Source organism: Myotis brandtii, unplaced genomic scaffold (genome assembly GCF_000412655.1).
Source record: "Myotis brandtii unplaced genomic scaffold, ASM41265v1 scaffold565, whole genome shotgun sequence".
NCBI classification, from domain to species: Eukaryota; Metazoa; Chordata; class Mammalia; order Chiroptera; family Vespertilionidae; genus Myotis; species Myotis brandtii.
Window position 1 is genome coordinate 2,505,119 of NW_005370105.1, and position 26,932 is coordinate 2,532,050.

Here is a 26,932-nt window from a genome sequence, read left to right on the forward strand (position 1 = left end):
CTCTGCGCAGCGGGTATAAAGGTTTTACTTGTCTCCTTGGATTTTCTTTGCTTTTCAAGAGCATCTCCTTTGCTTGGGCTTGACAGCGGTCTGTTTCGGTTTGGCTCAGGAGCCACTGCGCTCGGGGCTGGGTTCCTGGAGGCCCCAGGGGCGTTCTCCCCGAGACCTTGTCTAACGTCTCCCCGTCTCTCCATCGGCCTTTCTTTCCCCTTCCCACCTGCTCCTGGAAACGGCCATATTCCAGGCGCTGCGGTGAATGCTCCTCAAAGATGAGTAAAAATCCGCAAAAAAAGTAGTCTAAAATGACCTAATAGATGTGAATTTAGCGTTCATAAGTGAGAACATAGGCGTCTTCGTAGAACACAGGCATCTGCCCCTACAAGCGCCCTCCAGAAAGGCAGGTCTGAAACTCCCGCTCTGGAATTTCTTCCCTTGGCAGTTCAAATCCATCCTCGTCCTAATTGGAGACTCTGAATTCAGCAGGGGATTTAAACTGGCAAATGTGTTTGTACTGGTTAATGAAGCACAAAGCAGTTACTTCCAGGATCTCTTAGGCAGGTGTTCCGTAACTGCTGTTTATTTTTTGCCATTTCTGAAAATGTTGAACTGTCCTAATTAATAAATATTTTTGCACTCAGATTTCCATGACTAATTTTTAAGACCAAAAATACGTTGTAAATCAGAAAACATCTGGGTGAAAATAAAAAGGAAGGCAAGTCAAGGCAGCCTATTATTAGACAGATTTTCAAGAACTTTAGCTAATTTGTTTTAAACACTTGGCACTTAGTAGGAGTTCACAGTAAAAAAAATTCTATATAATAAAGAGCTAATATGCTAATTAGACCAAACAGCAGAACGACCACCCGGGCGACCTTCCGGATGAAGCCGGGGCTGTAAGGGCCGAGCCCTTTGCACGGATTTTGTGCATTGAGCCTCTAGTAAATAAATAAAAGTATAGAACTTTAAATAGAATGGGGATTCTGAGCCTAAATTCTCCCCTCGTTTAGACAGGTGCAGACTTTGTCCTTTTGAAATTAGGGTGGGATCTTCCGTCAGATGAATGCTGACCCTTAACCAATATTTACCTCACATAGTAACGTGCCCATGGGAAGGCATTTTTGGTCGAACCTTAAAGCCTGGTTATGGACTCAAAGGAGAATTACGGGCGAGCTCAGATTCTGTAAGAGTACAGCGCACACCTGAGTCAGTCATTAGCATCTGAAATCACCGACTGGCTTCCACGGTCTGCAAATGAGGTGTGGACTCCGAAGCACGTCCCCTGAACGCTCTGGGCGTCAGCTCAGTGGCTGGAAGTAAGCTCCCTCCGCAGCGGTGAGCGCTCTGAAAGAGGCGTGTGTTGCATTGCGCTGTCTCGATGAGCCTCGCACGGCTAGAGAGAAGTCAGTCTACCACGCTGGAAGACTCACAGAGGAGAAATACTTGCTTGAACTCTGACTGGTACAGTTTCACTGATGACCAAACATTAGTGGAAGACCTACTATGTGCCGGCCATTGTGGCAAGTGGTGGGGGAAGGGACACACACTCATCTTGCCCTGACCATTTGCCATCATTCACACAGCCATTCCATTCATTCACTCTCAGCCACTATCAGAAGAGCCAGCCGCGGGAGCCATACCTCGAGCGTGTATCCTGGCCCCAGGATTCGCGGTTGGCCTCCCTGAGAAAACAGAGTTAAAGGTGAAAATACAAGTGACGGAGGGACAGAAAGAGAAGAGGGGTCTGTCCCACCAGAGTGGACAACAGAAATGGGAGGGAGTGCAGAGGAGGGAGCCGATTGAACTTAGGGCAGGACCCAGTTTCAGCACTGAATGGCGAAGAGGAGTGGGCGAGGGAAGTACGAAGAGATCAGCGGACGGTCGCACCGGTGACAATCACAGGGAGAGCAGTGAGGCGGGCCCGCCATGAGCTGTATTGGAAAGCTCTAGATTCTGCTTATTTCATCCAGGGAAGTGCATGCCACCTCATGAGGAAAGCACATGCTAAAATGTAGAGTTGTTAGAAAATACAGTGTCAGGTCATCTCTTTGAGAGGATGTGTTTTCTTGGTGCTTCTTCCCACACTTAGAGTAAATGGCTTCATCAGAGGTTTATTCTCTGGGCAGAAATATGTAATAAAATGTTCATCGACGAGCAAGAAGGAAAAGGGTTAATTCCGTTTTCTCTAGCAAGTTGCCTTATTATTTATTTCAGACTCACCCCAGCGCTCTCCAGGCCCACGGACACACCGATCACGCTCCTTTGTAATTGTCAGCCGTCCGCCCTTATTTTGCTCTTTTTAGTTTGAAATTTTTATAACAGTTCAGTGCTGGCTCTGTTTCTTTTCTTTTTACACCAACTCTATTATTCGTTAGAATGAGTGTAGTTGCCAAGTCAGGGTTTAAAGTGGACTGCAAGCAACTTTCCCCGAAGTAAGGCGTGTTTCGTTTTCGCTTTCTTAGCAGAAGGAAGAAAAGGTTCCCCTTGAGGCTGGCTGCTTGGTTTTGAGGGCGGGATTTTGCGGAAGGAGACAGCGAGAGCAAAGGGAGCTTGCGGGGTGACTTCTCCCAGCGGAAAGGCTGGCTGAGCCAGCCCCAGAGGTCACCTAATTGGGCTCAATGATTGGTTCTGCCATTTACTGGCTGCGTGACCTGGAGCGAATGCCTTAATCTCTTTCTGCCTCCATTTCCTCTTCTGTGAAATGAGGGTAATCATAGCATCTACCTGATACAGTTGTTCTTAGGAGTAATTGAGTCAATTTGCCTGCTCTCCTTAAAACAGTGCGGCTCTCCGTGTCATTCCCGGGCCGTGTTATTACCGATCATGACAGCTCTGATGGCTGCTGCTCCGGCTGCTTCTGTTGCCACATGTGCAGGCCCATCGTGGCAGTGGGTCCAGAGCCAGCGGGGGCACTGACTGGGGGAAGGACACGGAGAGGTAATGAGCGGGGAGATGTCGAGGACGGGAAAGGGAAACAGCGTTTCCGTTATTGCTCAGAAATGTCCTGGCAGCACAGTGTGTGTGAGAGAGAGAGAGAGAGAGAGAGAGAGAGAGAGGGAGGGAGGGAGAGGTAGCGGAGAGAGAGATGGAAAGAAACAGATACTAGATTTTTTTTTTAATGATAGGCACATACTTTTTTTAAATTATTGATTTCAGAGAGGAAGGAAGAGGGAGAGAGAGATAGAAACATCCATGATGAGAGAGAATCATGGATCGGCTGCCTCTTGCATGCCCCCCACTGGGGATTGAGCCCACAACCTGGGTATGTGCCCTGACCAGGAATCGAACTTGGTTCATAGGTGGACGCTCAACCACTGAGCCACACCAGCCTGGCAGATACTAGGTTTTTTTGAGCATTTGCTACTATATGCATCAAATTGGAATGAATGATATTCCCGTGATTTTTATTTATCTTTTTGTCACATTCTCTCCTTTCTCCAAAAAGCCTCAGTGTGCACCCTGCGAGCCCTGTAGGGACTGAGGGCTAACCTCTCTCGTTTCCTCTCCGCATTTGACAAGTGCTTCATAGAGAGTCTGTGTTAGCGCAGGGGTATTGAGAAGGGGCCCAAAGACATGGACCCAGACAGATGCGACTGTTCATGCAGGAGTTCTGTGCACAATCACCGACGTGAAACTGGAGCTGCAGGCTGCATTGCTGGGCAGCAGGTGGGTGCAATAAAGCAGACGCGTGTGAAGACCACGTCTGGAGACACAGAGCATGTATGTTCTAGAAGATGTTAATGAAGCATTTGCAAGCAAGAAATATCTTTGCGTCTGGGAAAACAGAACACTCTGAACCAAAGAAATCAGCTCCGTTGTCTTCAGAGCCCAGTGGTCTAGGTCAGTGGCCGGCAAACTGCGGCTCGCGAGCCACATGCGGCTCTTTGGCCCCTTGAGTGTGGCTCTTCCACAAAATACCGACTTCTGCGCATGGGCCACGAAGTTTCAATCACACTGTACGTGCGCACCTGCACGTGGTATTTTGTGGAAGAGCCACACTCAAGGGGCCAAAGAGCTGCATGTGGCTCGCGAGCCGCAGTTTGCCGACCACTGGTCTAGGTGACCTTTGCAAACATGATTTTGGTGCCCAGAGCAAATCAATGCCCGGGCTCCGCTGCTTTCCAAATGGGCATCCGGCTGTCTTCCCGATCGCCCGCCTGTTCGGGCGCTAACGGGTGGAACCCACGTGGGATGCCCGACGCCCGAGTAGGTGGACCAGAGTGGGGTGAGCGGGCGTCAGGGAGTGTGGGCGCCTGTGCATAGCAGTGTGCGCTTACCACCACCGTCACATCGCCTCCTGTCACCATATGTTTGACCCCCTTTACGCCCCCCGGCCCCCTTCCTTCTGGTAACCAGCATACTGTTGTCTGTGTCCATGAGTATTCGTTTGTTCATTTGTTGTTTACGTTTTATATCCCACCTATGAGTGAAATCGTATGGTTCTTGACTTTTTCCCGTCTGACATTTCACTTAGCATGATAGTCTCAAGACCTATCCATGTTGTCTCAAATGGCTGTACTTGACCTTCTTATGGCTGAGTAGCATTCCATGTGTATACGGACCACATCTCCGCATCCAGGAGTCCTGTGTCGAAGGACGCTTCGGCTGTTTCCATGTCTCGGCCACCGTGAATAATGCTGCATGAACATGTATCACTATAGTTATGGCTACTGCCTTTATCACATATTGTCTGTGGAGCATCGTTGCTTTTTAAAAATATTTTTATCGATTTCAGAGAGGAAGGCAGAAGGAGAAAGAAATAGAAATGTCAGTGATGACTCATTGATCAGCTGCCTCCTGCACGCCCCCTACTGGGGTTTGAGCCCGCAACCCGGGCTTGTGCCCTGACTGGGAATCAAACCGTGACCTCCTGGTTCATAGGTCAGCACGCACCCCTGAGCCACGCCTGCTGGGGGAGCATCACTGCTTTTCAAATGATAAAACGGTGATAGACTTCACTCGGAAAAGGTGTCAGGGTTCTGTTCTGTGCTGTTTTCTACAAAGTGAGTTGTTTTGTTTTATTACACAGACAATTAAAAAAAAAAAGAGGACAATGCACTTTTCCCTTTCATTAGCAAATTGGTAAGGAATCATGGGAGATATAGTCTAAAAAAAGACATGTATTTAAGAAATCATCATTGATTTGATTTTTAATATATCATTTATAGAAGAGCAGATGGTGGAGTTACAGTTATAAACAATGAAATACAAAAATCACCAGCCTGATGGCTTTTAGTAGGCAATTTGCATGATGAAATTAAGTTGGGGAAAAAATAGGAGACTTAATTCTACGGATGACATTCCTGGTACTTACTCCCCCCTCCCCCCCACCATGATCCCATGTATTTCTAATCTCTCCTGGTTGCGTAGACCCCCTCATATTGTTCCTCATCTCATTTTTTTCTCCTATTCAGTTACTCTAGTATCTGGCGTTGGTTTTTTTAGAGACTTAAAATCAGATTCTGCTGTGAAAATCCATTTATGTTAAATAATTTATATGAAATAAAAGGACTGTTGAATGAAAGCACAGAATAGTTCATTAAGAAGCATTGTCGACGTGAATAATGTCCTAATAAAGAGGCTTGGCTTCATTTTCATAATTAAGAATGTAGCTCAGCATATCTTCATTTACTCCCGTAATTAATACCTGCATTTTGGGTTGAGGAACAGAGGAAGCCAGGACTTTCACCTGCGCCTTGCCCTTTGCGGGAGCGGCGCGGAACTCTTCTCTCCCCGCTGTAATTGCGCGTGACCTTAATCAGATATTTGGAAACCCGCTGCAGTCGCCCGCAGCGGTCGCTGTTCCAACGGAACACGCTCCGTAAGAATCCCTTAGAGCTTGCAAACCAGATGACTCATTTCCCCCAGACGGCTCGGCCTGTGCAGTCTCAGCCGTGGAGAGCGCGCCGTCCATTACTCTTGATCGCCATCCTCTGCCGCATGCGTTTGCTCTCTCTCCCTTCCCTGCCTTGTGTGTGTTTATCTAATTTGGTTTATTAGCATGCCGTAATGGTCTATAATTTTACCCCCTCAGTCATTTGCTTCTCAGGCAGGAAATTTCTCAGTGCTCCTGAGGACGCCACCACCACGTGATCTTTTGGTTTTGTTACAGGAAAGTCACACCATTCAAAGTTTGGGAGAGACTCGTGTCTTGGGGAACAGCTGTATTCTAACCTGGCCGTGGAGTGAATACCTGCCCATGGCTTTTCCTGTCACTGTGCACCACAGGGGTCAGAGCTGGACGCGGTGATAAACACGAAGCGTGGCAACCCTTAGATTCATCTCCGCGCCTTTCATTGTTAATGGAACTAGTACAGCGCAGGGAAAACTGTGGGCCGTCATTCAGGTCTTACTGTGGAGTGCTCCGGTGTGCTTCACATCTTGTACCGACCAGGAAGGTGCAAATCTAGGCTCTGTCAGTTTCTACTCAGGAGACCACAGGCGAGTCATTGGAACCCCTGGTCCTCAGTTTCCCCATCTGAGAAAGGACTATAATGCCAGCACCGAGCAAGAATTCAGTCAGACTGAGCTGTTGAAGGATTTATGGAATCCATAGATTTTTAGGAAATTAATAGACAGAGAAAAACAGAATCACTTGAAATCCTGACACTGAGTCACCAGCACTTCCAAGTGTGTTGTTGCAGTCTTAGTCCGTGCTTCCGTATTTTTATTGAAAATGGAATTATAGCATATATCTACATGTCTGACCTTGTTTTGTTCACATAAAATAACATGGGCATGTTCCATGTAGTCACATATCATACTACATGTTATTTAAATGCCTTTCGTATCACAGTCCTGTGGTAATTTACATGTCTAATGCCCTGGAGCTGCACAGTGGATGTTGTGAAGGCCTTTCACATAGATACACATTTAAGGTCGTTTGCTGAACGTGTATAAGTAATCTCTGCCTTCTGTCTGACCTTTAGTTATTAGTTATAACTCAAAGTCAAGGAATCGTTTCATTTCAAATATCTGGAAACATGAGTCATAATCTCATAGCGCAGAGAAAAGCCTTTAATCTCTCCTTATTGTTTTCCTCTGAAAACTCTGGTTTTTATTTGAGCTTCTCCCACACAAACATCTAAGAGGCTGACTAATGGTGACATACCGAGGCTGACATACTTCTTGCTGTTAGTTACACGACAGTTTCTCTTTTATAACGATGACAGGAGTAACATTGATTCATGTCCAATTAAGGATAATTGTATAAATTAGTCATTTGATATAATATAGATTTATGTTAGTATTTTTTAAATAGGCAATTTAAATGTGTACAATACACAGGCATATTTATATGTTCATTTAATATCGATGTTGATATTTACGTGCTACCTGCACATAAAAGGAAACTCCTTTTAGTATATTTGCTGCCCTAATAACATGAAATGCAATTGCATTTCACAGTCCAACCTCTTATCTCCTCTACAGTGGCGCTTTCATATTCTCTTAAAGGACAGACTCTTTTGATTTATTTTATTGTTTTTACTCAATATGACATTTTAAGAGAATAGTCACCATCTTTAATATGTTCCTAGACAGAAATGAACAAGATGTATGAGACGTCCCCATCGATATTGGCTATTTAAAAATATTTTAAATGCTATGTTTTCTACAATCCCAGTTTCCTATGATTCTATCTTTTGGGGGCATTTTACCATTTATCAATATAAAACAATCTTGTGCTTTGCATCTGCCTGGCCCATTCTTTTATTTTTAAATTGTCATGTGATATAGAGGTATGTCTTATTATTTTGTCGTTTTTCAATTTGGAGAACCTTTGTCTTTTAATAGGGAACTTGAACCATTTTATATTTACATTTAATTGGGATATGTGGACTTGTATTTGGATGCTGTCTTAGGCCCCACCCTACCCTCATCACGTCTGGGCTTTCTTTTTAGTTGCTGAGATTTTTATTATTTCTGGACTAATCAGTCATGCACTATATTTTGATTCTGTAAGTTTGTAATATTACATTTTTTTAACTGACTTCTCTACACAGTCCATAAATACCAGAGTCAAAATATGGAGTCGGGTTTGTTCACATAAGCCGATAAATGTAGCATGCTTTCACTTCCTGTCTGAAAATCCCTTCTGTCGTTTTGTTAGGACAAGCTGGTGCTTAAAATCTTTTTAGATAGTAAGAAAGACCTCTTTTAAGAGTAATTTTGAATATTTCAATAAGCTGCATAGGTATATTAAGGACCGTTATATTACTAATTGCCTAAAATTTTTTACAGTTTTATTCTTTATCTTCATTTTTAATGCTACACCTTCTCTGTTCTTAAGAAATAAACAAATGGAATTAGTTTTTGTTTGAATCCTGGCTTGATTTGGAGTGATTGGGTTTTTAGTTTTCAGCTGTCACTCTATTCCCCGCGTAATTTGTGGTTCCTGGGAGAAAATAATTTATTTTGAGGAAAAATGCAGAGTTCAGTGTCAAACGTGGCCTGTGGCATGGCCCAGGTCTACACCCTGCAGTCAGCTGGAAACACAGGACTGATGCTTAAGTGAGAGATGAGCCCTGTAGTCAGATTTGAGGGTGAAAACTACACAGATAGCTGGGGTGGCCGTCCCCGCCCACTTCTTCCTCTTATTTAATCCTATTAACTGAAAGGTAACTATTGTGCCATTTCTTAAAGAAATCTATACTTTCTGATGAATATAGAAACACATGATGAACTAATGTTTCAATGACAATATTAGTAAAAAACCAGGATTAGTGATTTCACAAGAAAGCAGGATGTCATTTTTAATGCTACACCTTCTCTGTTCTTAAGGAATAAACAAATGGAATTAGTTTTTGTTTGAATCCTGGCTTGATTTGGAGTGATCGGGTTTTTAGTTTTCAACTGTCACTCTATCCCCCACATAATTTGTGGTTCCTGGGAGAAAACAATTTATTTTGAGGAAAAATAGAGTTCAGTGTCAAACGTGGCCTGTGCATGGCCAGGTCCACATGCCTGCAGTCAGCTGGAAACAGGGGACCGATTCTTAAGTGAGAGATGAGCCCCGTAGTCAGATTTGAGGGTGAAAACTACACGTGGTAGCTGGGGTGGCCGTCCCCGCCCACTTCTTCCTCTTATTTAATCCTATTAACTGAAAGGTAACTATTGTGCCATTTCTTAAAGAAATCTATACTTTCTGATGAATATAGAAACACATGATGAACTAATGTTTCAATGACAATATTAGTAAAAAACCAGGATTAGTGATTTCACAAGAAAGCAGGATGTAGGGTTTGGCGGTTGGTTCCTATGCTTTTGAGACAAGGAGCTCATCACCTCCTCCCAGGGGAAGGCTTCCTGCGGTTGTTCAATAACCACACATCCTTCTCATGGTTTCGAAGATCCGCGTGGTCCAGGCCTTGTCCTCCTGTCCTGTGTCACCTTCTATCATTATGACTTTATTTCTCCTACTTGAGGCCCTCTGTCTTACTTATTATTATTTTTTTACTTTCCTTGACATTAGTCAAGTTCACAGCCACCGCAGGGCCTTTGCAATCTCTTTTCCTTCTCTCGTGACCTTAGGCAGACCTTCCTGGGCCACTCTGCTTGTACCAGGCCCAGGCCTTCCTGTCGCATTACCGGCCTTTTCTTCCCCCAAAGCAGGGGACACTATCTGTAGCCATCGGTGTTGCATGTTGTCATTGGACCAGAGTATGTGCGCCATGTTGTACACAGATATCTTAAGTATATGTTTCTATCCTCTCCCCCCCTCAGTTAAAATTTAAGCTTTATGAGGACAGAGAGCTAGACGTAGCCATCGGTGTTGCATGTTGTCATTGGACCCGAGTATGTGCGCCATCTTGTACACAGATATCTTAAGTATATGTTTCTATCCTCCCCACCCCCCACCGCCCAGTTAAAATTTAAGCTTTATGAGGACAGAGAGCTAGAATATTTAGAATAGACTCTAGAAGTATTGTTAATTTTTTTCTAGTAAATCCATACACATCGAGTTCATGCAAGTGACTTATGCAGGCAAACATGATGGATGTCTATTTAAGACACACACTAGACATTTGACTTTTTAAGGAAAGAAAGTGGCTGGCCTTTAATCTACTTCGGACGTGGGCCCGGCAGCCAGATTGCGTGCTGTGACAAGTGCCTAGGATTCAAGTTTACTTTTCTGGCTTGGCTGGCGGAACGCCAGTTCTCATGCAGCCGACATCCTGTTGTTCTTTAGGGATGTCAGAAGGTCCCATCAGTCATGGATTTGGGCCAGACAAGGGGATTCTTCAAAATCACCAAAGAAGGGCTCCTGGATGCTTTTGCTCTATTTTGTTTTGTCTTAAAATTGCCTCTGTTTGCATGGAGTCAGCTTATGTGGAGGGAAATGATGACCCGCCTCTGCTCACTGTACTGAAGGCAAGCGTATTCTTTACCAGGAGGGAAAGTCATTTCCGCCACTAAACCCGGATGTTCTTGCGAGTGAGAATGTCACTTGACTTCCCAAGAACCCCTGGATTGGGGAGCGGGGGAGTTACTCTATTGTAAGCACCCAGAAAGCAGTGTTTTGTGGATTGCGTTCAGAATTGGTTACGTGCAGAGAGCAGGTTGTCCATGTGCGAGCTCTGCACGAGGGGCCGTGGGGAGCCTGAGACGGGTGCCGGAGACGAGCACGTGGGCGCGTGGAGAGTTAGAGACAAACGGGTGATGAAGCCGGGCGAGAGGACTGGGCTGTGGGCCCGAGCCCGGCAGCGTGGGGGGCTGCTCACGGTCGTGGAGGATGAAGGGTTCTCGGCGCAGAGGGGCGGCTGGCTGCTGGCCACCTCCAGGGCGGCCGGGGCTGGAGCAGGGAGGTGGCCCATGTGACTGAGCGTCTCCGCTGAGCAGAGGGCTCAGAGCTGCAGAAGAGCCTGGGAGCGACGGTAATTCCCTGAGAGGATGTGAATTTCGTGTTGCGTGTTTTCTTTGAAGTCTTTTAAACAATATAGATTTTCACTTCACCGCCCTATCAATCGACAGCAGTGTTAGTCCAACTCCACACTCACTGCGTTCTCAAGGCCCCTCCAGTTCAATGGCCCCAGCAATCGGACAGTGAGCACAGCACGCCGAGCAGGCCTCGGAAGCAGTGGTCACGTTTAAGCTACTTCAGGTGCTAATGCCCACAGTCATGATAATTGTGATAAAAACGTAGAGAAGTTAGTGAGAAGGAAAGCTAACAGTATTAAGTCATGTTTAGTAGAGAATCACGACACAAAGTAAGTCCCTGTATGAATTGCAGGATATGTGTATGTGTGTGTGTAACATACACATATGTTATATGTATGGAATGCTTCAAGTATTAAGGTATTTGGATTGTTCGAATATATCCTATAGATGTCTTCTGATAAAAATAAATAATGTATCAGCAAGAGAAGAAATGACCTTGAATTGCAGGGTAGTATAATTTTCCTTGAAGATGTCCATCAAAAATGGCTGATGTTACATTTTAGGTTGTACATATTTTACCCCAATAGAAAAATTTTAAAAAATGGTCACTTGAAAATTAAGCTCTGAAAGAAGGTTTCTCTCTGCAGATTTAATGTGGCCATTGACAGTTTGATTTTAGACCTGCTCTTCTATTTATGGTCGCGGCCAACATTTATTCTAACGAGATGGCAAGGTAGCCACCAGCTTATCAAGTCCGACTCTTTAATGTATTGAATAGAAATATTCCTTTCTAATTACTTAAGAAATGCATGGCTTTATGCACTACTCATGGCCCCTGTGAAGCCAGTCAGTTTGTAAGAATTGCACCAATAAAGCTCCTGCATTCCAGATGAGGTCTGGGCCTTTAGCCCACAGGGAAGATGTCTACTAATATCTATGAAGTCTTCTCTTTGCTTAATTTTAATATTTATGCAAATTTTGCAATCTCCATGCAATACGGTTTTTAGTCACTCATTGACGCCCTAGTATGGGTCCGGCACAGTTTACTGCCCTTCTCTCGTAGAGTGTGGGTTCTGGTTTGATAAAATGAACAACAAACATGACCAACAAGTAACATACATAGTATGTCAGCTGAGTTGCAGATGTGTTCATTTTAATATTAAAATACTCGAACTGCTTATGCCGGGAACCAGACATTTTTCCCCTGGCTGCTGCTGCTTTTGGGTGGCTGGTAGGATGCTGTTCCCATGAGCCCATCGGTGGCAGGAAACTGGTTTAAATGAAGTATTTATATCACATGTTCATTTCAGCAACGTTTTAAAAATATATATTTTTGATTTCAGAGAGGAAGGGAGAGGGAGCGAGAGATAGAAACATCAATGATGAGAGAGAATCGTTGATGGGCTGCCTCGTGCATGCCCTCCACTGGGGATTGAGCCTGCAACCTGGGCAGGTGCCCTGACCGGGAATCAAACCTTGACCTCCTGGTTCATGGGTCAATGCTTAATCACTGAGCCACACCGGCCTGGCTCAGCATCATGTTGATTGTCCCTTTTAGCCTTTGCACTGGAGATTGCACAGCCCTGAGGGGCCAGAGGCCAGCAGCTCTTTGCCTTTGGTTCCTAAGTACATCCAGATCATCGCTAAAGGGACGCCCAGTCACCTCGGAGCGCCGGGGCCCAGCCGTATTCCCGGGCTGTGTTGATGGAAATTTTGATAAGTGTATTTTCTCCTGACAAGTTAAGCCACTTGTGTTTTATGATGGGATGAAAGGGTCGCTAATCTTTTGGTCAATCTTCTCTTGTCTCTGTGATAATCTCATAAAAGGACTGGCGCTGGGAATCAGGGTGACTGATCCTGCCATTAATTTAAGAACTGATACTGTAATTTTCATCACATGGAAATTATCTGAGCCTTGCAATCTACATAATCAACTCTCTTCATTCAGTTTTCAAATTTCATTTTCGTCGCAGCATTTTGGGCATGGATTGTAAATATACTGTTTTCCTTATATTTATTTTATTTTATTTTTTAACGAATCACGCCCAATCTTGTAAGATTTAAGGCAGCCAGATTTTCACATCACTCTGTTAGGGGGAGCCAAGCCTTCTAGTCAGTTTGAGCTCATGTCGGTTTTTAACCTCTGACACGGCAGCATTTTCCCCTCAGGAAGGGAAATTCTTTGACCACCGCTTTCCTGCAGTGGAGTGTGGCAAAGAAAACCATACCCATTCCTGTCTATTTCATTAAGAAGCTTTAAAAGTACAGTGATCGGTACTTCAAACTTTTCAAAAAATTGAAATTTTGACTGTTTTGTCACTGAAACCCATAAAAAAAAAAAAAAAAAAAAAAAAAGGCGGCACCGCCTGGATCCCAGGCCCAGTGTAGGAAGAGGCTGTGGCTCCCGGAGGGTCAGGACGGGGGAGGCGGGGTGCAGGGGAGCCGCGGACTCCTTCCTCCGTGGGTTTGGCATCATTTGTGAACGTGGCTTCATCTTATTCTAATTCATACACTATCTGTTTAATAATTAAAAACAAAAAGTAACGTTGTGGCATAATTCATGTCAAATGGTCTAGGACTGAAGAGGCAAAGGGGGTAAGGGTTAGGAGAATAGAAGGCCATTGTAGAGCACACCCTTGTAATGGCATTTGTGTTAATCGTCAAATGTGAACTGTTGCCTTGACCGTAGGTCATTCTTTTTTTTTTAATTAAAAAATATATTTTATTGATTTTTTACAGAGAGGAAGGGAGAGGGATAGAGAGTTAGAAACATCAATGAGAGAGAAACATCGATCAGCTGCCTACTGGGGATGTGCCCACAACCAAGGTACATGCCCTTGACTGGAATCAAACCTGGGACCCTTCAGTCCACAGGCCGATGCGCTATCCACTGAGCCAAACTGGTCAGGGCAACCGTGGGTCATTCTTGCTCTCCCAGCCCATCACAGCCCTTAATGTACGTTGGATGCCCAAGAAAAATGCCCTTGCATCAAGGAGCCCAGCGAAGCAGAGTTTATAGCTCACGTCAAATGGGAGAAGTTGAAGGGAACAAAACAGGAAGGCAGAGAACCCCACGACCAGTTCAAGTCTAGCGGGCTTGAGGCAGCTAGAGCGTGCAGGAGGCAGCTGATCAGTGATTCTTGTCATTGATGTTTCTATCACTCTCTCCCTCTCCCTTCCTCTCTGAAATCAATGAAAAAATTAAAAAATAAAAGGAAATGTAATACAGGTGAAAATAAAACATTTTAAAAAAGGTGAATCTCATTGAAAAAAACCACACACACACACACAGTAAAACTACAATAAAGCGTGTGTTTGAGTGAGCATGGGAAACTTGAAGGGTAGTCATTGTGTGTAAGTGGCTGGCATACAGAAGATGTTAGGTTGGGGCTAGGGAACTATCCCTTGTTATGTAACTTGGCATATTTCCCAGTTTAACAAGGTTATATGTTAGTTGTGTAACTGAACACTAGTTATTTAATAAGGTTTGAAATTAAAGGAAAATTAAACTTGAAAATGCAGTTTCCCTTATCTGCAGAATTTTCAATGTTTGATTTTTTTTTTTTAAATTGGGGAGTAGACTGTGAAAGGAGAGACATACTGATGTGTTTGCTGCTAAAACATTTTTAAGGACGCAGTGAAAGATCTTGTGTATTTTGCAGAAGAGAGACTCGTCTGTTGGTTGGTTTAACCAATGAGGAAAGAAGCCTGGTTTCTAAGGCTACAAACTAATTTTTCAGAAAATCGGCCATTCACACAGACCTGCTGAAATCTCTGCGTCTGGCTCCTCCGCTGCTTCCTGGGCCAGCAGCGTCCCCGTTCGCGTTCTGTGCAGCCGAGTTGACAATACCCCACTCAGTGGTAATAACCAGGCCCCCTGTTTACTAATTCCTTCCTGCGCACAGTCTCTCCCCTCGGAGATTTCATGGGAAGATCACGGGATTCCGTAAAGATGGCAACTGTGACTGTTGATTATAGTCGACGGACAAAATATTGAACCGTTGTCCCCAGAATATCTGTCATGAAGATCATCGTCCAGGAAAACGCACCCTTCCCTTTCATGTGTCTGGGCCGCCTCCCTCCCTTCCTTCCAGACATTTCTACAGGTTACAGCATCGAAGCCCCCGGAGAACTAGAATTTTTACCCGCTGTTTCTAACACGCTTGATGGAGTGACAGGCACAACAGGCAGCCAGCTTCCTGGTGCAGCACCTGAGGATCACCGTCTTCTCTATGGGTGGTGGCCACACAGTGACACACAGGCGGCGGGTCCTAGAATTGTACACCTGAAACCCATGTCATCTGGGTAACCACTGTCACCCCCAATAAACTTAATTAAAAAAATAAGGTCCCTGTCTCAGACTTTGGCTTTTATTAGGATGTTGAGCTTAGCTCGAAATTTCATCTTTTGTTCTACTCTGTTTAATCAGAGAAAGTCAAAACACACTTGTAATTTATGATGATTGGAAGAAAGGGAGAGAATTTATTTTTTGGCTCAGACCTTCTGAAATGAAGGTCATGTTTTTATAAGGAAGAACGAGAATCATGGACTGACAGATGATAACACATTCAATACACATTTCAGACGAAGATTTTGTGTTTCATGTACCTCTGGTATTGACATAAAATGTATCTATACATCTTAGAAGTCTGTTCACATCTGTATGTCCCTGTGTCTACTATCTGCTGTGTTAGATTTTTATGTCATCAATAGTTTGTAAAAATTCACGATCACATTTAAGTGTTTAGTGCCTCAAGATGGAGGGTTCATGAACACCGAATTTATACCTTCCCTGTTAATCTGCTTATTACCGAGACTTAAAATTTTAGAACTGATGATCACTAATTATTCTGGGGGATAGTGAACTGATTTCATCAGTTCCGAACTTTTGAAATAACTGTCGAGTGTTCTAGAAACCAGAAACAAACATGATACTAGGGGCTTAGGCTGCAATATATTGCTGGAAGGATCATTATTAAGGGAAAAACCGCAGCTGACACTTCCTGATTTATGCGCACAATCAGAGATGGAGTCCAAGGGCTGTGACATAATTATCTTCATGCTCACAATTTTTGTAAATCTCTTGACAGAATTTTTAGCTAATTTTAAAATGCCTTCTGAAGATTAGCACTTGGAATTGTTGGGGAAAATAGCACGACTTATTAGCAAGGGCCTAATTGTAAACCTTCTGCGTGCTCATTGTGAATATCACTTAGACAGGAACTCCTGCTCCAGCAGCTGGCGCAGGAGACGCCCGCTTACGGGGTCTTGAAACAACAGAGTGGAATCTAATTAAAGAGGATTACATGCCAAAGAAAAATTATTAAAAACAGACTGATAGACAATGGTTAGCAATGCAGACGTCTCTGCCAGCTCCTCTTTCTCGATACACATTTATGGAAGTTACTGTCACGGAAAAGCCTTTATTTCTTCAAAACCAAAAGGATATTAGGAGCCTTTATCTTTTGTGACAAAAAATGATTACTTCCCCGAATTTTAACGTAGCCCAAGAACTTACATGGTTCTATTCATGTTTGCTTGCACATTTAAAACACACATGTGCTTTTAAAGATAAACGATGGGAAATGCTAGTTTAGTTTTTCTCTTTTTGCATATCTAGCTGGTACCAAGCATTCCGCAACTGCATGTTGGGGAACTGTAGGCATGTTGTTTTTCTTTAGAAACAAAAGTCAGTTTATGAATGTAGGTGCTTTGGGGAAGCCTGCGTTGCATGTTTTTGTCTGTCATGTACGGTTAGAATCGGGGATGCACTAGGGATGGTTAGGTTTCAGTATCCCATCCACTAAATTCCTCTTTCCTGTTTGAAGGGACTCGCTTTGCTGTGAGTGCAAGGGAGTTTATTCCAAACAAGAGAATTGAGATAAAAGTAAATGTATAGCGAGTTTTCAATTATTGTTTTTAAATATATTTTTATTGATTTCAGAGAGGGAGGGAGAGGGAGAGAGAGATAGAAACACCATTGATGAGAGAGACTCATGGATCAGCTGCATCCTGCAGGCCCCACACTGGGGATGGAGCCCGCAACCTGGGGATGTGCCCCGACTGGGAATACAGCCAGTGACACCTTGGTTCCTGGGTTCATGCTCAACCACTGAGTCACACTGACCGGGCAGGGAAGATGTTTCTAAAAAAGTGACAGTCGAGCGGAGACCTGAAGGAGATGAGGGAGCAAGCCCCACGAATATTGGGAGGAAGAACATTTCAGGCAGAGGGAACAGCAAGAGCGAAGGCCCTGAGACAGAGTGGAGGTTTGTGGAGGAGAGATGCCAGGGAGGGACCTTGGCAGGGCCGGCTGAGCCCAGGACGCCTGGTGGGCAATGAGACTGGTCAGATCACAGCGAGCTTGCAGGTGAGCCAACTTCCCTGGTTGAAGTAGACCTTCATCATTTGAATTGACCTTTGAAAGCCTTCCCCTGGTCATGATGACATGAATCAGTAAACAGTGATGACTTCCAAAAACCAAATAATGAGGTTTGTGCAGTGACTCGAGATTGCCAGCACTTCTGTACACAGTGTGCCCAGTGTTTGTTCCAGCACCGATACTGTGTACACCAGGTGAGACTCAACCAAAACACCACTGAACGTGATGTAAAGAACCGGGTGGTAATTTTGAAGAAGATATTCAGATTAAAAAGCAAACCATCTTGCCTGGTTGGTGTGGCTCAGTGGTTGAGCATCAACCCACAAACCAGGAGGTCGCAGTTTGATTCCCGGTCAAGGGCACATGCCCAGGTTGTGGGCTCCATCCCCAGTAGGAGGCGTGCAGGAGGAAGCCAATCAATGATTCTCTCTCATCATTCATTTTATAGCTCTCTCTTTCCTTTCTCTGAACTCAATAAAAACATTTTTTTTAAAAAAGGAAAAAACCTTGAATTTGTTGATCTTCCGTGGATATAGGGATTAATGACCAACAGGTAGGAAGCTGCAGAATATTTTTATTTTATCTTTTGCTTCCCTTGGGGAAGTATTACAGTATTATGTAATTCTTACCATAAATGAGGGTTGAAATCTTAGAATATATCCAAATAACTAGAACTAAAATACATTTTGATTTAGACTTTGAACCTGCGAGATTTATTCTGTCCATTTAAAATGTATAGGAATATCGGAAAAGTGCTGTTTAGTTTTGAATATATTTTCACATACGTAATCTCATTTAGTTTTCCCTCCCGACAGCTCGTTGAAGGGGGGGAGGGACCATTACTTTTACCATCTTCGTCAATGTCTTCGTTTTGGGAGGGAATAGCCGAGGATGGAGAGGGTGAGAGCACATCCACAGTTCAGCTGCGGAGCTGGGGCTTCAACCCGAGCTCCTGTCTCCGCATCTCCTGTTTCTTCTACTACATTATATCCCCTTTCACTCTGACTCCCATGATTCTCCTAGACAGGCCAGATTGTAAGCTGGCCGCCATTAGCGAAATGACATTAGCTAAATATGATTACGTCTTAATGTTCCCTGAAAGGATTAGGCTGGTTAAGACATACTGAAGGGAAAAGCAATTATCTATTGAAATATGAATCTCTTGTTTAGAACTGGAAATCGTCTATTGGTATTAGAATGATCATCTGGAATTTTAAAAACCCGAATCTTGTCATTATTTCTTCCTTGACTTGGAAAGAACTTCAGTGGGGCTAGTTTGGAGGCATTTTTCAGGGGCCAGAATGAAAATACAACATTTCACCGAATGGACTCATTCATTCTTTTTTAAAAATATGTTATTGATTTCAGAGGGGAGTGGAGAGGGAGAGAGAGATAGAAACATCAATGATGAGAGAGAGTCATTGATCGGCTGCCTCCTGCATGCCCCACACTGGGGGCTGATCCCGCAACTCGGGCCTGTGTCCTGACGGGGAATTGAACCATGACCTCCTGGTTCATAGGTCGACACTCAACCAATGAGCCACGCTGGCTGGGCAGACTCATTCAATCTTTAGAGGAACTTCAACCTTAGGAAGTTCTAACTACATGAGAAGTAAAGGCACTCGCATTATCTTTTTTCGATTTTTCTCACTGCCTAAATAAAACCATGAAACTAATCAATATTCAGTCATCTTAGACTTGTATTAGTATAACTTGGAGTGTGCTATTTTATTTAAATTTCTCCCATTTTAAAAATGTGAATTTATAATTGCCTCCATGGTGATAATTCCCCGTGGGTCCTTCAGAATATAATGTGCTGCAAATTTGAAATGATCATTAATGCGTGATTAATATGTGGCTATGATTCTCCCACTGGACGGGGGTGTGCTTGCCTAATATCAATTACCTTGTTGTATTGAAAAGGTATTTTTTTTAAAAAAAAGAGTTTTTTGGTTTTGGTTTTTAAGCCTTGGTATCCTCAGCAACAGCGTAGTGTCTGGTACCTGTTAGATGGATTCTCAATACCTCTTGAATGAATGGATGAGTGAATGAATGAACGGCTTTCATTTCCAGCTTGGCACAGGGTTGGCTTTCACATCATACTTTTATTAGTAATTTGAACTTACACATCATTATCAAACACCAGGACGAAGTGGGCTGTTGGGCCCCTTGCTTCTCGAGGCCGGGGGCAGCTGGTTCTGTTTGTAACCTGCATTGCCATGTAATCCGGGTCCCCTGCAGTCATCCTTCCCGAGAGACACATCGCCGTGGGTGCGGGCGCGTTTCCGGGGATCCGCTGGCCCCGGAAATGAGACACGGCGTATTGCAGATACAGGGCGTCTCGAAAAAATGTATGCACCCTTTAAGAGCTGATTCCTGTTACATTTTGAAAATGAAATGTAGTTTAATAAATACTGCCTTTATAATTATTCAAAGTGTGTGTACATTTTGGGGGGATGCTGTATATATATATGCACGTGTATTTTTAAAATATTAATTTTTTAAGAGAAAAGGATCATGATTTTCCTTGTATTCTTGTAGGGATCTTGTGGTCAAAACATTAAAAATCTTCTTTTTCTATAAATACTGTATTTATTTTACTTTATTATTCCTAAGAATCACCAGGAAGACATGAAAAATGCACATTTTCTTCCTCCCTCCATAAAATCGGACCCGTCAGGACTAGGGGGAAGTTCATGGACAGGCTTCCTCTCCTTCCACCACTTTCTGCAGACCTATTTGTTCAGTCTGCCAAGCGATTCCCATGCATTATTTCATGTAATTCTGCCGACGACCCAAGGTTTCACTTAGAGTGAGCCCCGTTAAGGAACCTGCGTAAGGACCCCTGGCTGGTCGGCATCACACCCAGCTCTGAGGCCAGAGCCAGTTCCACTACCTTAGTCTTTTGTTTTCCTTCATCTGAAACATGTTGACTCATCTTGAAGACATGTTCAGAAGTAATGAACTCCCAGACACCTCTGCTCCAGAATGAACCCCTCTCTTCTCCCCTGACTGCAATCAGCGTGGGGTCTCGTCTTACCTTGATGTCCCTGGTTATGTGCTTAGTATGACGCCAAGCACAGAGTAGACTTTTAAGAATTTTTTTTTTTCTGAATTGAGATTTAATTGATTGACCTGAGGTTTTACTACTAAATAATTTAGAGACTTTGGTTCTAGTGGCTGTGCCATGAACTCTCTGTGACTTGGATGATGGAACTGAGTTTTCTCATTTATTAAAATGGGTTTTCTGATTCTAAAATTCTAATTAGTGTATAGAGCTTAGATCCAATCTGTTTAGTTCTAGTTACTGTGATGATTTCATAGAGAGATGCAGCCCTATGAAAATGAAGTCGTAGGGGAGTCATGATTTCTCTCGTTTAATAATGTAAGCGGCTAACATTTCCGCTTCTTTCCTGCTCCATGCAGCCCGTGACTCTGTCGCCGTGTGGTTGAATTCGTTATTCTGTGGTGTCTGATCTTATTTACATTTCTCAGCGTCCAGAGATCTCCTAATGGGTTATTTAGTTTCCAGGTTGCTGTTGATATTCCCCTCATTTGTTTTATTATCCTTTCATACAGTCCTTAACACAGACGAGAGATAAAACACTATCAAATCTATCACAGTTGAAACTCTAGACCTTCCCTCAACCCCCGGGCCTTCATTTGGCAGCAGGCCACCCAAACCCGTCCTTTTTGATGCGTACTTTCTCGTTTCTGCTTTAATTGCTGCCAAAATCGGAGCCCTTGGGGATTTAATTGCTCATTATATTTGTCACGGTGGTGTCACAGGCCCAAAGAAAGACTGTTGCATGCAAAATATTTATGGGTATTAATTTGGCTTAAACGTGTATATTGGATTCCTTGTTTCTGTCCAGCACATCTGGAGAGAAAGGAGACAGAATTCTGCAGGGACTCATGCCCCACGTTACTAGTAAGTGGTTCTCTCTCCAGTCTGGTGTCTACATTTAATGATCAGCCCGGCCGGTGTGGCTCAATGGTTAGGTGTCGATCTATGAACCAGGAGGTCACGGTTCGATTCCTGGCCAGGACACATGCCCGGGTTGTGGGCTCGATCCCCAGTGTGTGGCATGCAGGAGGCAGGGGATTCATGATTCTCTCTCATCATTGATGTTTCTATCTCTCCCTCTCCCTTCCTCTCTGAAATCAATACAAATATATTTTTTAAAAAATAAATAAATACATAAATCAGTTTAATGAGCCACACCTAGAAGAGGACCTATTCAGAGCTTGATCATGTTCACTTTATTCACCTTCCTCTTCGAAGCGGTCTCGGGGCGATCGGAGACTGGGTTCAGATCCCTGCTCTGTCCCTTCCTTCCAGATGACCTTGGGCAAGTCCTCGCCATCCCCCCGTGCCCGTTTCCTCGTCGGGAGGGTCAGGATATCTGTGCTTCATGCACATTCAGTGCGGGAGGCTCCTAGGAGCATGTCTCCTACAGAGTAAGCCCTCAGTGGTGGCTGGTTTCCCGCAGTTCATCCTGTGCCCACACACGGGGACATGGACCACTGTTGCTAATGCGGATCTCCAGTTTCCTCCTCGTTGAGGAGGGATGGCTCCCATTGTTGCAGCGAATGGAATGTCTGGTCCACGTGAAATGTAGTATCTTCCATGTTCTTCTGTTTTTCCGTGTGCCCCGGCTGGCTTGCTCCGCGATGTCCAGGTTCAGAGGCCTGCTTCTCGCCCCAGGGTTGATTACTAATCACGATCTTTTCTCGTGCTTGCTGATGTGAGTAGTTCGTTCATTCTCTCTGTGTCCCTCCTTCCCCTTCTTTAGCCCCTGCCTTTCCTTTCTTTTCTATGAAATGCACGCACCGATATGCCTCTGCAATTATCCTAATCAAAGGGCATGATGAGCTGCTGGAAAAGTAGAAAGTGCGCGTCACCACCGTGGACAGGTCATGTTTTTAGACGGGCTTGGTAGTTTTTTATATTCTGGAAAAGAAATCTCCTGTGTCCTACTTATGCCTGAAATTATCTTCTGGGATCGTCCTACGCTAACATGGAGAATCCCCTACAACGAAGAGTATCTTTCAGTATTTGTTACTTAGAAATGAGCTTGTCATTTCTCTCAGACGCATACTCTCCCAGGAACCGGATTGAGCACAAACTGACAGGAGGACGTGTAGTTATCCCAAATGTTACGGGCGTGTTATTGATAGTGGACGTGACAGCGAGTCCGTTTGCCCCTCACCCAGTGGATCGGATACCTAATGTTATTAACGGATGAGCAGATGAAGATGTTAGTTGCTTGGGATGTTTATCTCATATGGTAAAAGACTAACATTTTTCTCCATTTTATTTCAACCCCTGTACCTCTGCCTTGATACCATCATATGCTGGTATTATTCTAGAACAATGTATTTTTTAAAAAATCTTGGATTTGATTTCCATGTCAGGACACAGAAGTAATTCTGGTCAAGGTAACAGTTGGACCTTTCAAATGCTTACAGGGCTTCCTTCCTTCCTTTACTGTTTTGTTGGGAACAGGAGACTCTGCAGATGCCCGAGTGTCACACGGGAGGGCTCTGTCCCTTCCTATCAGACAACCTAACGCTCACTTTAGGTTGCCATTGAACTTCATGGCAAGATGAGTGCCTTTAACCACTTCCAGATAAAATCACTACTAACGTTGAGGCTTCTGATCACGAAAAGGAAGACACACCCTCAGGCGCTCTGGAACCCGGCCAGCTGAGTCTGAGGACTTTGGCCTCAGATCCTGGAGCCGGGGTGAGCTCAGTGGACTTCCTCAGGCTTCTTTGTCCAACTTTTCTCTCCTATCTCTGTGGCTGGATGTCCCACGTAGATCCCGGAAAAGGATCTGGGGGATTTATCCAAGGTGTCCCTTGAGATAAACTCTAACCGTGCAGGTGTGGGACATTCAAGTAGTTGCTAGCGAAGAGGCTACTCTACGCAAGCAGGACCATGGGCAGGCCTAGGTCCAGAGGGACCAGAAGCTTTCATTTAAATTTTAAGCGTCCGCAAAATAATTCAGTTAACTGCCAGAGGAATTACACCACATGAAACATATGCAGTTGCAAATCACACAGCTTTTTTATTACTCACACAAATTCCTGAGCTGTGGGTACAAGCTTAGTTAGGGATCCTTGTGGTGCTGTCCTTTGGGGTCCGGCAGCTGGGCTGGGCTGGTCCGGGTGCAGAGGGCCGGCGTTCCTCACCTGAGAGCTCAGTCGCGTCTCAATCGGGTGTTACCATTTTTCTGTCATTTGGCAGAGAGAGGAGTGTGGAGCAGCGTCCCTTGCTGGACTGGCAAAAGGACGTGCCTTTGTGGCTCTCTCGACAGATGAGCATCGTTAGCTGGCCAGGGTCCATATTTAAAGCTTGTTCGTACCTGTAGCAGCTCAGGTGGCTATCAATGATTTACGTCAATGCGCATATGTTAATCTCAAACAAGGCGAGGGGCTAAGGAGAGTAGTCACTCAGGCAAGTGTTTATCTTGACAAGTCACTGCGTTAGTTTAAATCCTTATCTCTGGGGTACACAGGCTTCAAGGCTGTGGGCAATGTGTCTTTAATATTACACTTTAAGTTTTAAGGAAAGTTAACTCAAACATTTTAAAACTTTTCTAACATTCTTTAAGCATTTTTAAACATTTCTATATTTTACTACAACACTGGATGAACCAGATAGTCAAGTAGTCTTCCAGCCCCACTGTTTTATGCTAGGGATGGGCTTTCAAGAACTTGAAACTCAACAATGTTATTTGTTTTATTGACTCTGAGATGAAATATACCTGCCCAGAAGGATCCCTTGTGGTTCGTGGGGCCCAAATTCATAACCAGAATCTAGCAGTCACTCTTTGCAGACGCCTTGGATGCAGGATGCATTTCAGGGAAAAGCCAGACAGAGCTGCCAGCCTCCTGCTCTGTGCTCCTGCCAGCTGAGCCCACCTTTTAACGGAGTTCCTGGAATCCTATTTCAACCAATGGGCTGAGATCTGCCCCATCCAATGAGAGCTGCAGAGCTATAGCCTCATTTGCATCTTTACTAACCAAGAGGAGCAGCTCCATAGCAACCGATCAGAATGCCCAATATCCACCAATCAGGACAGTGCTTTTGGGACCAATCAGACTGCAAATTTGGATTCCTCATTTGCATAGAAATGGACCAATCAGGGACCAGGGCAGGAACTTTATATAAGCGGGCCACCCTTTTTTTCTCAGAGGAGTGCAATTTCAGTTGGTTGGCTAACTGTTCATCTGAAAAAAGTTTCTCTTTTTTCTGCACCCCATACTGGGGCCTCCTGTTGGCACTGGATTGGTGGCAGTGAGCTTTTGTTGACAGATTCTTCTTTTATGTCTTTTATGAACTCGTCCCTCTGCAGCTGTAGATGCCAAGAAAAAGTTTAAATTACAGTGCAGGTGGCGAGAGGAGGAAGGTGATGAGGGATTTCAGGGCCAAAAGAAAAACAGATAAACCAAAAATTGTGTGGTTCATTCTTTATGCTCTCAATCCACCACATAGAAAAGGAGGCAGATGCACTTTTTGTGTGTGTGTGTGTGTGTGTGGTAACATCTGGAACCTTTGAGATCCTGAAAGCATTTTAAAAATATAAACCTGAGGGCGTAAAATGTCTTCAAAAATAGTTTTTCAAAGTTGTCTACACATGGATTTTATGGTAATAGGACCTTTACCCCAAACAGCTGATCAGACAAGCATTCATTTTTTGGAAAGATTTATAACTTATAAGAAATATTGTTTTTTAAATGTTTTATTACATTTTATTATACAGTTTTTCCCAAGGGACTTCAGACATGACATTGGAATGACAAGAGGCTTTGTGGACTCCATCTGTGTTTGCTTCTGATTCTGAGCTGGTGTGTCCGATGCCTTAAGTATTTGTTATCTGTGACTTTCTTTTGCTATGGGCATGATTGCTCTAGTCTAGGGAGTAACTTTAAATGGCTAAATTGAGATCTTAAAATTCTCTCTTAATTACAATAGTGTAATTATCAGGCCATTCCACTGGTGTTAATGTTTATATCTCACATTTATAATAGCATTGTGGGTCTTAAAAACAGTGTTCTAACTCAAAACAATTGTTTTTAAATAAAGAGATTCAGATATATAGTGTTATGTGGTTTTGTTAATTCCTGATAAATGCAACATTTCTAAGGTTTTCTTAAAAGCCAACCATACCAAACAAGAATATCTTGTCCAGGGATAGATTTATTTCTATTAAATGAATCCATCCAGCTAAGATTTTACACACACACACACACACACACACACACACACACACACTGTGTATGTATCCAGAATTGGAGCTTTATTAAAAATATGCCCATAGCAATTAAATAGAACTATCTATTCCCTCATCTGATTTATAAACCATCTGTGAGGAAGCATCAAATTAAAGATAGGTGTTGTTTTCCAAGTGGAAAGCCATAAAGGCTATGCAACCTTCCACTTTAAGATTTAAATGTGATATTACTGGGCCAAATGGCAGATCGTACTCATTTGTGGAATATAAAGAACATTATGAACTGATGAACAAAAATAGATACAGAGGCAAAGAAGCATCGAACAGACTGTCAAACTACGGTGGGAAGGCAGGGGAGGGTTTGGGGGGGGGGTAAGAGATCAACCGAAGGACTTGTGTGCATGCATATAAGCATAACCAATGGACGCGAGGCCGGGGGGAGGTCAATGGGGAAAAAAAGAGGAGACATATGTACTACTATTTGTAATACTTCAAACAATAAAATAAAATTTAAAAGAAGAGATTTAAATGAGAGACAGAAGAGATGCGTGTGAATTGCTGGGGTTGGGCTTATGGCAAACCTCCATGCAGAGACAGGAAGTGTAATCTGACCTCAGAAATTACACATTGTTTTCCATTAATGGCTAAATTTGGGGAATGAAAAGAATGAGATTTAGAATCAGAAACTCTGAATTTGAGTACTGTCTCTACCATAGATAGTATCATATCCTTTGAATACATTTTATGAAAACAATTTGAATTCAATGGAAAATTAGTTGGAATGAATAATCCCAGTCAATGAATATTTTTATATGACTTTTTTTAAGCCATTGATTCATTTTCAGCCCAAATAATTTAGTTACTCATCTTTGCATTTAGAGTTATCTAAATGTCATTCTTTAAAACGAGTCACTATATATAAAGAAAGTTCATAATTTTAATTAATAAAGTGTCAAAGCTTAATCAGGGTTAGACTTCATTACAGAACTGGATCTTTGGTACAGAATTTTAATAAATAATAAAGTGTTATTTCATTAGTATTGGCTGGGAGCTAACATTTATTAAGTCTTTGATACTTTGAACTTCTTATAGGCATTCTTTAATTTTAACTACAATGACATGTGATTGCATTATGATTTCTTAACCAGAACACACTGTCATCTGAAAACATTTTACTGCCGTATAACGACGTGACAAAGCAAACAGATCTTAAGCATCTAGTTCCCTGCATTTTTACTCAGTGAATTAAAGGGTATCCTAAAGACCCTCTCATGCCTCCTGTAGCCATCATCTACCAACTTCCATGTACCGTACATTTCATAGAAATGCAGTCATACAGTGTGGCCTTTTGTAGCTGGCTTTTTCACTTGGCATAGCGTTTTCAAGTCTCATCCATGTAGCATGGATCAGAGCTTCCCTTTTTATGGCTGAA

At 43.4% G+C, this 26,932-nt stretch overlaps 1 protein-coding gene and 1 long non-coding RNA gene across 2 annotated transcripts in view; one reads left to right on the forward strand and one right to left on the reverse strand.

The window, feature by feature from the left end:
- The window catches only part of LOC102257347 (dihydropyrimidine dehydrogenase [NADP(+)]), a 251,999-nt gene that overhangs the window by 29,604 nt on the left and 195,463 nt on the right, over positions 1-26,932 (forward strand). The window lies entirely within an intron of this gene.
- On the reverse strand, positions 23,311-25,425 carry LOC106728209. The gene is made up of 2 exons (XR_001364491.1): positions 24,031-25,425; positions 23,311-23,790 (listed from the first exon to the last, which is right to left on the reverse strand). It is a non-coding gene; the product is annotated as an uncharacterized LOC106728209 (long non-coding RNA).